Source organism: Anarhichas minor, unplaced genomic scaffold (genome assembly GCF_050575085.1).
Source record: "Anarhichas minor isolate MPS153535 unplaced genomic scaffold, ASM5057508v1 ptg000010l, whole genome shotgun sequence".
Taxonomy (NCBI): Eukaryota; Metazoa; Chordata; class Actinopteri; order Perciformes; family Anarhichadidae; genus Anarhichas; species Anarhichas minor.
In genome coordinates, this window is record NW_027466456.1 from 565001 (window position 1) to 580036 (window position 15036).

General features: G+C 43.6%; 1 protein-coding gene across 1 annotated transcript in view; it reads right to left on the bottom strand.

Annotated features, from left to right (window-relative positions):
* The window catches only part of scfd2 (sec1 family domain containing 2), an 89238-nt gene that overhangs the window by 20934 nt on the left and 53268 nt on the right, over positions 1-15036 (bottom strand). The window lies entirely within an intron of this gene.

Genomic DNA, 15036 nt, shown 5'->3' on the forward strand with positions numbered 1-15036 from the left:
CACACACACACACACACACACACACACACACACACACACACACACACACACACACACACACACACACACACACACACACACACACACACACACACACCTGATTGTGGGCCATTTACAGACAGAAATATATAAAAGGAGTCAAAGACCAAACGATAGTAAATAAATGTGTAGTTTTCAACCAGTTACACTGCAAGAAAATCTGTGTTTCTAGACCAGAAAACAACTTGTGCCTCAGAACATGTAATTTAAATTGATTCAAGACTTTTAAACTCTGATTGTATTTTATGTGTAAATCTGTAAACAAGTGAAGTTGAAACAGACAGAAATAGCCAAATATTGGTCTCTGTTCACGGACAAAGCGCCCACTTTAAAAGATAACAACGCAAATAAACAGATATTAATCTGTCTAATTTAAAGATGTAACAAACAAAACAGAGAAGGTAAAGTATTGGTCGTTTGGCCCGCGCTGATTCTTGGTCACAGTATTAAGAAAGAGAAAGGTTCACATCCTGATGCAAAACCGGAGCTCGCTCTTTGATATCGTTCCTCATGATCTGAGTTTCACCTCGCTGTCGTCTGCTATTAGCTCGACTACCAGACTCTCTGGATCTACCTTTGATCCTGTGTAATTACAGTGCTGTGTGTATCTGTATTAATGTGTGTGTGTGTGTATCATAATTCCGGTGGTTACAGTGTGGTTTTTCGAGGTAAAATCAGTGAGATCTGGCGAGGTGCAGAGAATGCCAGCGACTCCAGACGAACACAAAATTACAACTCTGCACGCAATGCAACATGAGTCCCCTCCGTCACAAGGAGGGGGGGGGGGTGTATAATAGTGTGTGTGTGTGTGTGTGTGTGTGTGTGTGTGTGTGTGTGTGCATACTCAGAAAATGCGACAGTCACCGTGGAGATGCTTTGGGTAGTTATGAGAGGTCCACCTCTTTTTTATTTTTTTTTGTATTTTTTATTATTATTATTATTTTTATTTTTTATTTTTATTTTTATTTTTTTATATAGTGTCAAAATCTGATTTTAAATTTGACATTACTTTTGTCAAAGCTATCACAAAGATGTACTGCAGCGCTACCAAGGAGCACGATCTGAGACTGGGAGCATTTTCATCTCCGACCTCTCAACATGGTGACGCCAAATAATCTAACCGCAGTAAATTCTGGCCAAAACCCTGAAACTGTACAGCGTGCACTCGCTAACGCTCATAAAAACACACATTTTTGTCGTTAAGGAGCTAAAGCACACTGCTAAAGTCCTTAAAGTTTAGCTCTGAAAAGTATACGTATGTGGTCTCGTGTACTAAGGGTGTCTGAGTTCATTACGTGTGTCACGAGGTGCTTATTTCTGCAGGATTTAGAACTTGACATGGCAACCTACTTACTGCTTGAACTGAACGAGCACAGCGTTACGAAGCACAGCTCGGTCAGGCCTCTCTCTCTTTGTGTGTCTGTGTGCATTGAAATGTGTCAGTGTGTGTGTGTGTGTGTGTGTGTGTGTGTGTGTGTGTGTGTGTGTGTGTGTGTGTGTGTGTGTATCTTGTGTGTTTTGCATTGGCTTTTCCTGCTATGTGAAACCGGAGAGCTTTAATTAACAGAGAACATTCAGGGAGATTTGATTTCATTTGAGGAGCCAAAGGTATTTTATCTCGCCGCTGGCTGGCCATGAAAATGTTACATAACGAAGAAGAAGAAGAAGAAGAAGAAGAAGAACCTAACACCTCTGTAAAGAGCAACTCTTATGGAAGTATGAAATTATTTTGTGACGCCACTGAATGTGACCTTGTCTGCAAAAAAGAAAGAATCCCATTCAAGAGAGTTTCATGGACCTCCATCTTTTGAAACTGTTTTTATACAACAAGTGTAAGAACGCTTCAGTATAACATTATAATCTTCTGATCAAATACTAAAGCGGTCATTGGGTGTGAACGTTGGAAACAGTTATTACTTTAATCATACGATTCATTAAATTGATTTGGGGCATAAATAAAAACAAGCAGAAGAGCTGTTCAGGGCTGAGCTGAGCTGGAAAAGTGATGAAAGTCAAAACTATAAATAAGGAAATTGCTTTCATATAAAAAAATAATTCCACTTTTCCGGGAAGGATTCCTCATTAAAATGAATTGAAAGTTATCCACTCAGTCATACTTTCAACTAGAAACTCCATTCAAACTTTAAAACATTACACATCTTTCATAACATCTGGGTAACACTCAACTTTTAGATCCCAATAAAAGTTCTATAAAATAGTCAACCTTCTGTAAAGCTCAGTCAAAATGAACTTCTCATGTTTACATTAGTATGCATCAGACGGAGGGTTCAGAGTTAAGGCCTTTAAACATGCGATGCAACCATGAACGTATGGAGACATTATGTGATGAACTATATGTGAGAACGTAAACGGCTCCCAAGCTGAAAACAAAGTTTGTGTAACGTCCGGTTGAGCCAATGTGTGAATACAGACGCTTATTGTTTCCATCATGCTGAAGAAAACAAAGATGTGTCCAGACCACACACTTTAGATCTTGATATTTTGCAACCAGTGAACAGGAAGTGACCATATCTGGACTGAGGAGGAGTGACGTAGAGACGCCGTATAAGTCTCTGGTAGAGACCTGTCAATCACTGTGTAGCCCCGCCCTAAAGCATCCCCTGCTTTATGGTCTGTTTGACTCTAAATGGACCATAATGTACTAAATGAACATCATGCTGTATTGAAGAAGACTTGAAACTAGAGATTGAGACCATAAACTCATGTTTACAATGTTTACTGAGGTAATAAATCAAGAGAGAAGTAGAGTCATTTTCTCATAGACTTCTATACAACCAGAGGAGTCGCCCCCTGGTGGACACTAGAGAGAATGCAGGTTGACTTTGACAGTCAAACAACTTCATCTGCTTTGTTATTTTCTCCAAAACACACCAACACACCTGCAGTGCTTTCTGGTTCAGACAGAAACAGCAGAATTTAAATATCACTAATGCAACAAAGATTTTAAAACATGTATTTATTTTGGGGTGCGAGTGTTGCCGTTTGCTGGCTCCTCTTCTTTTTGTTCGTTAGACAGTAGTTGCCACTAATGGCAACGAAAGACCAAGAATTGGTTTCTAATTTCTCAAAATGGCAACCTGGCAACACTTACTGTGCAGCGCTTTCTAAAACTTGCTCTCATTCCCACATTTTTCAGCATCCTCTGCAGGTCCTCCAGAACACCACGTAAACAACACGTGACCCAGCAGAAACACCTCGTGGAGGTCAGACGCTGAACCCGACTGAACCGGCCCAGTTGTTACCCAACAGTAAGAATGTCATTAGCACCGTGATGACTGAGCCAGGACAGACACAGAGAGTGCTTTTAATTTGGTAAAATATGCAGCACTCAAACGATGCACACTCCATCACAAAGTGTGAACGTGTGTGTGTGTGTGTGTGTGTGTGTGTGTGTGTGTAACCTGTACGGGACAGTTTTCATCACCCCTCAATTCATGATGGTTCCTGAGGCGGAGCGTCAGCAGCTGCAGACAGAGAGAGATAATCACACCAGCTCCCTCTAGGACCCAGAGAGAGGCAGAGCGATGCTGTTCCGCCCCCTGCAGGACAGCAGTGGTGGTGCACACGGTGAACCAGCTACAGCAGACTTGTAATGAATGGCTGCTGAATTACAAGCTGCAGAACTACTTTTCCTTCTGCAGATTAAACAGTGTAAAACTGAACTTAGTCTGTTATGGACTAATTATTATATAACGACACAGCTGCTGTCAAACTGCACATTCAACACACAGCAACACCTGACTTATTATTCCTTCATTTATGAGCAATGTCAATATATTTACAATATCATTGGTGCAATAATGGAACTCATTATACTATAAATATATTTTGCTGTCATATTTAGTTTATATGTATATTATAGCTTTACTTTTTTCTTATATCTTTAGTGTTTATTTATTTACTATATCTTTACATATTTATCATATCTTGTTTTGTTTTTTACCGATGCCTCTGGCTGTAACACTGTTAATGTCCCCGCTGTGGAACTCATGAAGTATTATCTTATCTCTCGTCTCACATTATTATGAAATGCAACAGGTGTGTGTTGTTCCTGCAGACAGAGCGCCCTCTGCTGGTCACAGGTGGATCAGCACACAGCAGCCTGTACGTCTCTGTCCTCCTCCAGTGAGGACAACGTGTTGCTGGGAGCAAAAGCACGAGTGCAACCAAACCAGCAGCAGACGATGTTCAACTGTGGAGTACAGCAGCTGTAATCTGTAACGTGTTGATGTCATGAAGACGTCCACCTGTGTGCTGGAGGATCTATCATGAAACAAACAGCTGTCACAGATCAGAGACGCTCTGAGAGTTCACAGCTGGTTGACAAAGTCACTTCTAAAAAGACGAGCTCACCAACACGAGACTTTCCTTAAATGAACTATCAACCGCACCATCATTTCAATCATCTTAAAGCTACATCATGATTTCAATGTTTCACTACGCTGCACGATGGGACCAAACGACAGAGAGAGAGAGAGAGAGAGAGAGAGAGAGAGAGAGAGAGAGAGAGAGAGAGAACGTATTTGTGTGAGTGATTAAAATCATTTCACTGCTCAACATCAGGGAAACCAAGGAGCTGATTGTTGGCTTTAGGAGGCGAAGACTTACACCCCGTCTACGTCAATGGAGCTGAGGAGGAGCAAGTTAGTCAGCTTTAAGTTCCTGTGAATCAGCATCACAAACGACCTGACGTGGTCCTCACACATCTCCACCCTGGTGAAGAAAAGCCTCATAAACAGCTGTATTTCTGATGGAAACTGAGGAAGGAAACTGCCACGGTCTTGTCAACTGTTACAGAGGAGCAACAGAAAGCATCCTGACTGGAAACATTACAAACTAACATGGGATGTTCACGGCTGAAGGGCTCTACAGGTGGTGATTAAAACCGCCCAGAACATCACTGGTACCCATCTACTGAGTTATATTGGTGACAAGAGGTGCCTGCGAAGGTCTCAAAAGACATTCAGAGACAAAACCCACCAAACAACCTGTTCACCTGCTGCCGTCTGGAAAGACATGCAGAAGTATCAGCTGACTTCAGAGGCTGTAAGACTCCTAAACTCATCCACCACCCTCCACATGTGATGCAGTTTGTTTTTCATGTTTTGTTAAGTAGCAAATTGAAACTGCAATCTGAATTTTCTTTGCTCTACAATGACAATAAAAACAACTTTGTATTTATGAAAATAGCAGAAAAGGTGACCGAGTTTCTTATAACTCTGAACTGTTACTAAATATTTGAAGTTGTCTTATATTTAACTTTGTTTTTATGTGGATACACATTCATTCTTCATCCTAGAGAACACATATTATGTAATCATTAAAAAAAAGATGCTGAACAGAGCACCTCTGTTTCTGTGCTAAAGAAAGTTAAAAATGTGATATTATCAGTAAACAGGAAGTGACCATATCTGGACTGAGGAGGAGTGACGTAGAGACGCCGTATACGTCTGTATTGTATACGCTGTATTGAAGACTTGAAACTAGAGATTGAGACCATAAACTCATGTTTACAATGTTTACTGAGGTAATAAATCAAGAGAGAAGTAGAGTCATTTTCTCATAGACTTCTATACAACCAGAGGAGTCGCCCCCTGGTGGACACTAGAGAGAATGCAGCTTTAACACATGAAGCATCGGCTTCACTCATCAGAACCAGAGGTTGCCTCCTGGTCTGAATGTGTAATCATGTGAAACAATCTGTATCAGTGACATCAAAATCAACTCAACGGCAACCGGTCGAGTGTCGCAACAGTTTAATGCCACTTTAGTGTCTTCGGGGGGGGTCAAAGAGCCCGAAGGGAGGTCAGACACAAGGTCAAATATGAGTAAACAAGAACTTCCTCCCCGAGGGTGAAAACCTGCAGCTGGACTTCTCATCACTGTGAGTCGGCTCAGCACCGGAGAGCACATGTGGCCCAAAGGAAACAAGCTCATAGCGCCGCTGGACTCCAACGTCGCATTCAACACACACACACACACACACACACACACACACACACACACACACACACACACACACACACACACACACACACACACACACACACACACACACACACACACACACACACACACACACACACACACACACACACACACACGGAGTTCAATGAACCACCTCCCTCGTTTAAAAAATGAATTCCCCTTTTGTCTTCCCGATGCACAGAGCTGTTAGGATCAGCATCCTCTCTGCGGGGGGATTTATTTATGACTCGCTGACACTTTGATCCTCTTCAGTTTCACAGCTCAGGATGCTCGTTCACATCCATCTCCCTCCATCAGCACCGATACGCTCGCCTGTTATTCAGATATTCATCAATGCAAGGCTGCCGCCAGGTTTCAGGTTAAAACAACCCAAAGACAAACGTCTGGCCGATACCATGCGAGGTAAAGATAACGGGATAGCACTCTGTCTTCATGGTCTTCACCCGGGGCCCTTCAAGGCTCTGCCATTCACCGTGGGGAGCAAGGCATTAATCAAGGATGGAGATGGAGGAGGAGGTCTCCCACCATGTTTACTCCAATCCCTCCCAGCAGTTTAAATCTCTCACAGTCTGAGGAATCATCACCTTTAAAGCTCCTCCCATTGTGCTCCTGCAGGAGTAATGGACGACCCAGACGCAGGAATCAAACACACGTAAGAATAGACTGTACACCGATAATAATCCGTCCAAATGGAGGTAGAAATCATCCTGCAAAACATGTTTCAGAGAGACTGTGAATGAAGAAAGGGAGTCTCTGTTGGAGAGGTCTAAAGGGGGGGGGCAGCTCTTATTTTGACAGTCCCTCTGTCCTTCCTGGAGGACATGTCCTCTGCTCTGTTTGTTTTCTGAGGGAGAAAAACATCTGAACATCTGTGGTGCAACATGCTGGTCTCCAGTTACACGCTGCACGGAGCAGGAGAGCACATGAACACATGTGAGCGGTCGCACACACACACGCTCACGTTGGTCATGTTTAGTGAACACAATGAGTGTGTTCTCATGGTTCCTGTTACCTGATTCTATTCAATGGTTCTATTCTATTCTATTCTATTGAGGGCGTTACACTCTGTAGAGTTGCTCTGCTCGTGTGGCTTTGTTTTATTTTTGGCTCTTATGGTTTTACTTTATTATCTTTATGTTGTTATGTTTTTGCGACATGTGATCAGACAACACTTTGGTCAACTGTTGTTGTTAACGTGCTCATTAATACATTTGCATTGGATGAAATACACATGAGCGAGGACAAACATCTGTCAGTGAGATGTGTTGTGATGCGTTCTCTCCTCTGGTTTCTGTTTATTAAAGTACTTTTATTCACAGATTAAACTGGAACAACAGATCATTACTAATGGTTTCCACTGGCTTTGGGGATGAATGGCTTTTGGATCTGTTGCAGTGAGTCTGCCACTGTGTGTGTGTGTGTGTGTGTGTGTGTGTGTACAACTCCATTGTCTTCCGGCTGGAGTTTGTGTTGTATTACTACGTATTGAACCCAGAAATCCAGGGGGCTCAAGAACCAACTCTAAAGCAAATACTGTGTGAGCGCCAACATATTTCACTTGGCAAGAACATCTGGTCTCCGTCACAGGTTCTCTTTCACCAATAAAAGAAAAGAAAAGAAGGTGTTCTGCTGTGAGAGGTGATCTGAGTTCAACAGAGATGAGACTTTGATCACAGAGAGGAGATCTGAGCTTATGTTGAAGATCTGCTGTCTTTTCTGCTCCACATGCAGCTCTCATCGTGGCCACTAGGGGGCACTGTTACACCGCTCACTGAACACACACACACACACACACACACACACACACACACACACACACACACACACACACACACACACACACACACACACACACACACACACACACACACACACACACACACACACACACACACACACACACACACACACACACACACACACACACACACACACACACACACACACACACACACGACTGAGCTGTTTCCCTGTTCATTTAGGACTTCTCTTTTCTCAACAAGTTGAAAGGACCACAAAAACAGAAGTTAAACATCAGGTGGAGTTAGGTTTTTCAGTTTAAAAACTGCAACACACACACACACACACCTTAACTGCTGCCACGACTGAGCTGTTTTCTCGGGTTCTCCTGAGAACCCGAGAAAAACAAAAAAGAGAAAGAACTGTATCAAGCTCTCCATGTGGGATGACATGACACAGCGAGGTTGTGGCCCAGATGTGAGGCACCGACTCTTGAAAACACTCACTTTCTCTTCTCCTCTGATCTGCATGTGTTTCCCTGTTCATTTAGGACTTCTCTTTTCTCAACAAGCTGAAAGGACCACAAAAACAGAAGTTAAACATCAGGTGGAGTCAAGTTTTTCAGTTTAAAAACTGCAACACACACACACACACACACACACACACACACACACACACACACACACACACACACACACACACACACACACACACACACACACACACACACACACACACACACACACACACACACCTGGAATAGAGAAACAATCGTTTAAGTGTTTCACTTTGTGGACTCGAGTCTCAAATTTGTTGACTTTAGACTTGATTTGACAAAATAAAAGAAAGACTTACGACTCGACTTTAACTCCAATGACTTGTGACTTCACTTGGACTTGAGCCCTTTGGCTTGAAAATACTTGGTACATTCCTCCCAAAAAAGTCATGTTATTTAAAAGTGTGCCAGGAATCCATCCGGACGTAACCAAAGTCAACGCTATTCATTCCCGCCAAAACTTAATTTAAGTAATCCACTTTGTTTGAACCAATCCGACAGCATCCAATCAAGTCGCACGGGAAAACCATGAACAACTGAGAAGCAGTTGGAAAGAAATGATTCAAAACTCAAGTTTAGGACTTAAACTCAAAGTTTAGGACTTAAACTCAAAGTTTAGGACCTGGGACTTGAGTGCAAAGACTTGAGACAAACAATGCCTTGGTGCCACATTTCAGTTTAAATGAGCAGCGCAGTGACAACTCTATTATTCAACCAGACTTTTACATGTTTTATCTTTGAAAAGCACCACTCCAGGCACAGCTAACAGCGCTGTGAGTGACATGTAGGATTGACCACATCTGGGAGGAGCTCTTGTCTGACATGCAAAGTGTGACCTGTGAAACTAGCACTGATGGTTGTAAATAGAGGCCTGGGCTGCTTTACAATAGCACAGCAGCACTAACAGACCATCACACTGGACATTAGAGAGACAGGGAGGCAGGATGGCTGGACCCAACCCCAGAAATAAAGACACGGTGAAGGAATCCAGAGACGACATCAAAGACAGACTCCACGCTGCATTCACAACCGATCGGGCGTTGCGGCGCTTGATGGCTGTGTGTGGGAGAGTCACTTAAACGGCCCATCTGTGCGATGCCAAGCTGCTATTCTATATTATTTATAAACATAATGTGTTAATGTGTGTATCTGGCATGGTACTCTATCCGTCGTTCTTTTCATGTCTGCCTTGTGAAACACTTTGCTGCTCGTTTTGATAAGTGCTCAATAAATAAGCTTTATTATTATCAACCACATTAAACCTTCATTGCACAAAATGACTAACAGCCAACAATCTATTGTTAAATAGAACAATTGTTAAAACTAAGAGCCGATCAGCTCTTCCATCACCTGACAGTCGGGATCGAGTCGGATACAAATCCAACCGTCATTCATTGTGCGGCGATCGCTGGTGATGGAGTCTGTGCAGGACCGGCTCATCTCAAACGGGCCTTTCGTCTGACCTCATCGACAGGTTTAAAACAACACATTCACTTTCTATAACAAACACAAACGCAGCGCTTGATATGGTTCTGAAAGCCGCCTTGAACAGACATAAAACGTGAATCTAAGTGAGATAAATAAAGTTAAAACAACAACATCGTCTCCCCCGGGAGCTCGTCAATCAAGTTGAAGGTAAAGTCAACACAAAGATTGCTGAAGCTCCCGTTAAGCAACCTTTATCACCACCCAACCACCCGCTGCCACCAAGAAACCAGATATTATAAAAAAGAAGCCAAACAAAGAGTAAACGGGGGCGTGGCCTAACGCATCTTTAGAGCAACTAATGGCAACACAAACCGAACCGATAAACATTACAAATGGCGTCGATGTGCAGTTTTAATGTGGCTGCTTTCTTTTCTTTTTGTATAACCGATGACTGAAGAGTTAGATCGTATGGAGGCGGAGGGTGGGAGGAGGTGAAGTGCTGCACCCTAATTGTTTGGAGCACGTTGCACCTTTAAGGACACACACACACACACACACACACACGTGTTTTAGGGAGAAACATTGAACGCATCATAACTCCTCTTTTAAAGGAAACGTTTTTAAGATGTGCCTAATTGTGTTCTTGAGTTAGATGAGGAGATTGATGCCACTCGCTAAAGCCAGCAGCCAGTTAGCTTAGCTTAGCATGAAGACTTTTTAACCCCATTTCCAGTGCCTGTGCTAAGCTAAGCTAACTGGCTGCTTGCTGTAGCTTCATATTAACCATACAGACATGAGAGCGGCATCAACCTTCTTGGCTCAAGACAGCAAAAGGGCATTTTCTTAAACATTTTTTGGAAATGGTAAAAATAAACAGGTAAGTGTCCTCTATTCAATCACACCTGTACTATCAAGAGGCACAATTAAAACATTGCTGCAAAAGTCTCCTAATGCAACATCTGGTGGAGCCGGAGGAGCTGCTGCTGGTGTGTTGGTCCTCTGGGAGGAGAACAGATTTATAAGCTTCTATATAATGACTCTGTCGGAGTTAGTAACATGAGGGCGCTATGAGGGCCGGCTGCGGGGCCAAGCGCACCGCCGGGGGTTATCGTTAACCAACTGAGGAGCGATGGGAACATCGTGTACTCGGCCTCGGTTCAACAAACGATGGGGGATGTAACCAACTGTGGTTTGTGTGCACGTGACAACAAAAACAGGACAGAATTAACGCTGCGAGCCGCATTGATCGGGCCCTCGCACCCTTACTGGTACCGGCTTGACGCTGCTTGATGCGACCTTGCACTTCCTCGACCATCAGACACTGCGTGCACGAGTTAGACGGTATTTCCTGCGTTGAGCGGCAGCGTCGGGTCATTTTGCAGCTCAACAAATATCAACTCATGAATTGAGACAATGTTTGAAAAGTATTGTCATGAGAAAGTCCCGTTTTCTACCGAAACGACTCAAACAGTAAAGCAGGGTTTCAGTTCAAACCTCACAAACTCATCAAATTACACAACGCAGACTTTATTGGAGCGTACATCAAATTAAGAGCCGAGTTTTACAACGATAACAGAAACAATTGGTTCCCATTAAATCACATAATGGAAGCCGAGAAGTTTAGCTTCACAGGGAAAAAAATAAGATGGAGGGAGAGATGGAAGAAAACAATGGGAGGAGGAGGACAGGACTGTTTATTTACTGAGTGCAAGCATTACAAAATAAAAGTGCTTTTCCACTAGCGAGGACAGAAACGCTCCCACAGACCGCAGACAGACGTCTGCTCGGACACATGTACGCACAGCCATTAGACAGGAGGAGGACAGATAGAGGACAGGGTGGTGCAGCTGATGAAAAGACATGATTAACCTTTGATCTGCACTATCACGCGTATCGTTCGTGTGTGTGTGTGTGTGTGTGTGTGTGTGTGTGTGTTCGTGGGATGATAGCTGTGCTCTGTGCTCGGCCGCTCCCATGGGAGACAGAGACAGATAATAACGTCGACGCTGTTCAGATCCTTTGATGGCGGCTGCAGGGAGGTTGGTGTGTGTGTGTGTTTGTGTGTGTTTGATGGGAAAGTGACATGTTGGTTCGTTGTGGTTGTGTTGCCTCCTCCCTCATCTGGTGGTCTCTGGGTGCTGCTGGTCTGAATTACACGCTGAAGGGACAAATATTTGTGTTTGACCAAAGCAGCAACCTCCAGTTCAGACAAATGAAGCCGATGCTTCATGTCTTAAAGCTGCATTCTCTCTAGTGTCCACCAGGGGGCGACTCCTCTGGTTGTATAGAAGTCTATGAGAAAATGACTCTACTTCTCTCTTGATTTATTACCTCAGTAAACATTGTAAACATGAGTTTATGGTCTCAATCTCTAGTTTCAAGTCTTCTTCAATACAGCATGATGTTCATTTAGTACATTATGGTCCATTTAGAGTCAAACAGACCATAAAGCAGGGGATGCTTTAGGGCGGGGCTACACGGTGATTGACAGGTCTCTAACAGAGACGTATACGCCGTCTCTACGTCACTCCTCCTCAGTCCAGGTATGGTCACTTCCTGTGACTGGTTGCAAACAACATGGCGGCGGTGAAACAGCCCGATGACCACGGACACTTCTTATATACGGTCTACAGCCTGAACCAAGAACGAAAACTTTATTACTCCTTTCAACCTTGACAAAGGCAGCGCAGACCAGATTCCCTCCTTATGTTCTTACCTTTCACAATAAAAGCCCGAGACATATACACTAACTGTTTACCAGAGGGAACTCAAAGTCTCTCGGAGCATTTCACTGAAAGGAAACTCAATAAATGATCCTACGGTAGCTTTAGGCAACACAACAGTTTAGCTCAGACGGACTGACAGTCTATCGCTTGACCTCCGAATCCAAACGGACCTGGCGCAAAGCAAGAGAACGCCATGGCCTCGTATATATGTACGGATGTGTGTGAAACAGAGTGAGAAAGAGTGAGCAATGATGGGTAAAAGAAAAGAGAGAGAGTGAGTGTCTGTGGGAAGCCGAACAGAGAGATTAGTGTCTATACGCGCTGGACAGCGAGTTGTGTATTTGTGCGAACAAGTTCACGCGTGACTGTTTGTTGACTCTGCACAGTGATTACTGCACGAGGTTCAGACCGAGAGGAATACGCGTGTGATCGAGAGAGACAGAGAGTTGTGGGTTTCATTCGATACCTGAAAGCCAAATAAACAACTCGGGGGCGGCCAGATCTGAGCAATAAACTCCACCGATATCTGAGCCGCCGGGTCTGTTTACCGGACCGTCAGTCAACACCACAGGGTGAAAACACACCGAGGACACGTCTTCACCTGGACGCTCCTACGACGATCCTAATCCTGCATCGGCTCTGGATCTTTAGAGATCTTTAGAGCTGCTACGTGAGAAGAATTCAATGTGAAATCCAGTTTGAAAGGACTTGTTTTCAACCACGAAGATGGTCACAAGTCTCTGTGAAGGGTGAGAGAGGGGTGGGACGCTACAGAAAACAGAGATTGAAGCCACATGTTGAGGCACAGCACACGTCTCTCACACACACACACACACACACACAGATTGATTGATTAATCTGGAATGTTTCTTTTCTCTCTAAAAGCTTCGCAGTAAAACCAGAGCAGATGACGATGAGCTGCTCACATACAGCTATACTGTACTACTAGTCTGTACTGTAGCACATTTACGAGGTTAAAAGGTTATATTTGTATTTATTGTCATTGTCTGACAGGGTTGCGCAACAAAATGCAGTTTACGATCCCATTTGACTACATAAGAAAAAATCAATTTTTCCAGCTAAAAACTGTATTTTGTTGTGTTGTTGATGGATTGAGGTTTAACATTTTGACATTTAAGTGCAAAGTATTTGAATTCTACAGAAATATACTGAGCAGGATGAAGAGGAAGTGACCATATTTGGACTGAGGAGGAGTGATGTAGAGACGTATACGTCTCTGGTAGAGACCTGTCAATCACCGTGTAGTCCCGCCCTAAAGCATACCCTGCTTTATGGTCTGTGTGACTCTAAATGGACCATAATGTACTAAATGAACATCATGCTGTATTGAAGAAGACTTGAAACTAGAGATTGAGACCATAAACTTATGTTTACAATGTTTACTGAGGTAATAAATCAAGAGAGAAGTAGAGTCATTTTCTCATAGACTTCTATACAACCAGAGGAGTCGCCCCCTGGTGGACACTAGAGAGAATGCAGCTTTAACACATGAAGCATCGACTTCACTCATCAGAACTGGAGGTTGCCGTCTGAGCACTTCAGACAAAACTCTGGGGTCTAGTCGTGTCTTTGAGGGATTCATGTTTCCTCCCTTTATCTCCTTCCTCCTTGTACACTCATACACTTAAACTGTGACTCACACTCATCTTCTCAATCAGACACCGTTGTGCCGCGGGATGACTCACATCTTCTCCACGCAGCAGAGTGATGAGGCATTAATCACAAGCAAAAAAAAAAAAAGCCTCCATCTCTGAGTCCCAGTTCTTTAAGAGCAAAGGAAAAGAAACGTACGAGCTCAAAGTTACAACTGCTTCTGAGAGAGGAACAACTTTGTGATGTTGCTCTAAAGGGACAGCGGCAGACATCATCGGGGGGGGGGGGGGGGTTGCATCAGGCTCCCACAGAGAGGAGGAGGCTGAGGCTGCAGAGAGGCTGAGACGAGTTTAACTCAGAAGTGAAAGATCTTCAGGTTGTGAGGGGCGTCATGGGGACTGAAAACACTTTTCATAGTTACTGTTTCTTCGGTAGCGTGAAGTTCAGATTAAAACTGCTTTCAGAGTGACATTAACTCTGCAGAGATATACCAGGTAAAGAGATGCATCATGGGAACTAAAGACACGGAAATAAAATGAGGCTTCAAAACGTCTCAGTGGTCCACTTCTCATCAACAGTCTATGACGTAAACCAATTCGATCTTCACTCTGAAATACATTTTGCTTCAGTCAGATCCCTCGAGGTGCATGTGAGAAAATGTGTTCCTTGTAAATGTGAACTGGCCCTTTAACGTGGAGGTAAACCTGTGTGGTACAAACAGCTGGAGTGTCCATGTAGCCGTGAGGGAGAGATAGAGGGCTGTAGGAGAAGGTAGTCATTGTCAGATAGAGAGAGAGGAGATAAGAGTCCCTCAGACTCAGAGGAAGCCTCCTATCACAGGAAGCTCCTCTTGCAGATGTTCAGATCCTCCTAATCGCAGCTCTACTTCCTGTTTCTGGACAACATCAACACGAGCAGGCGACA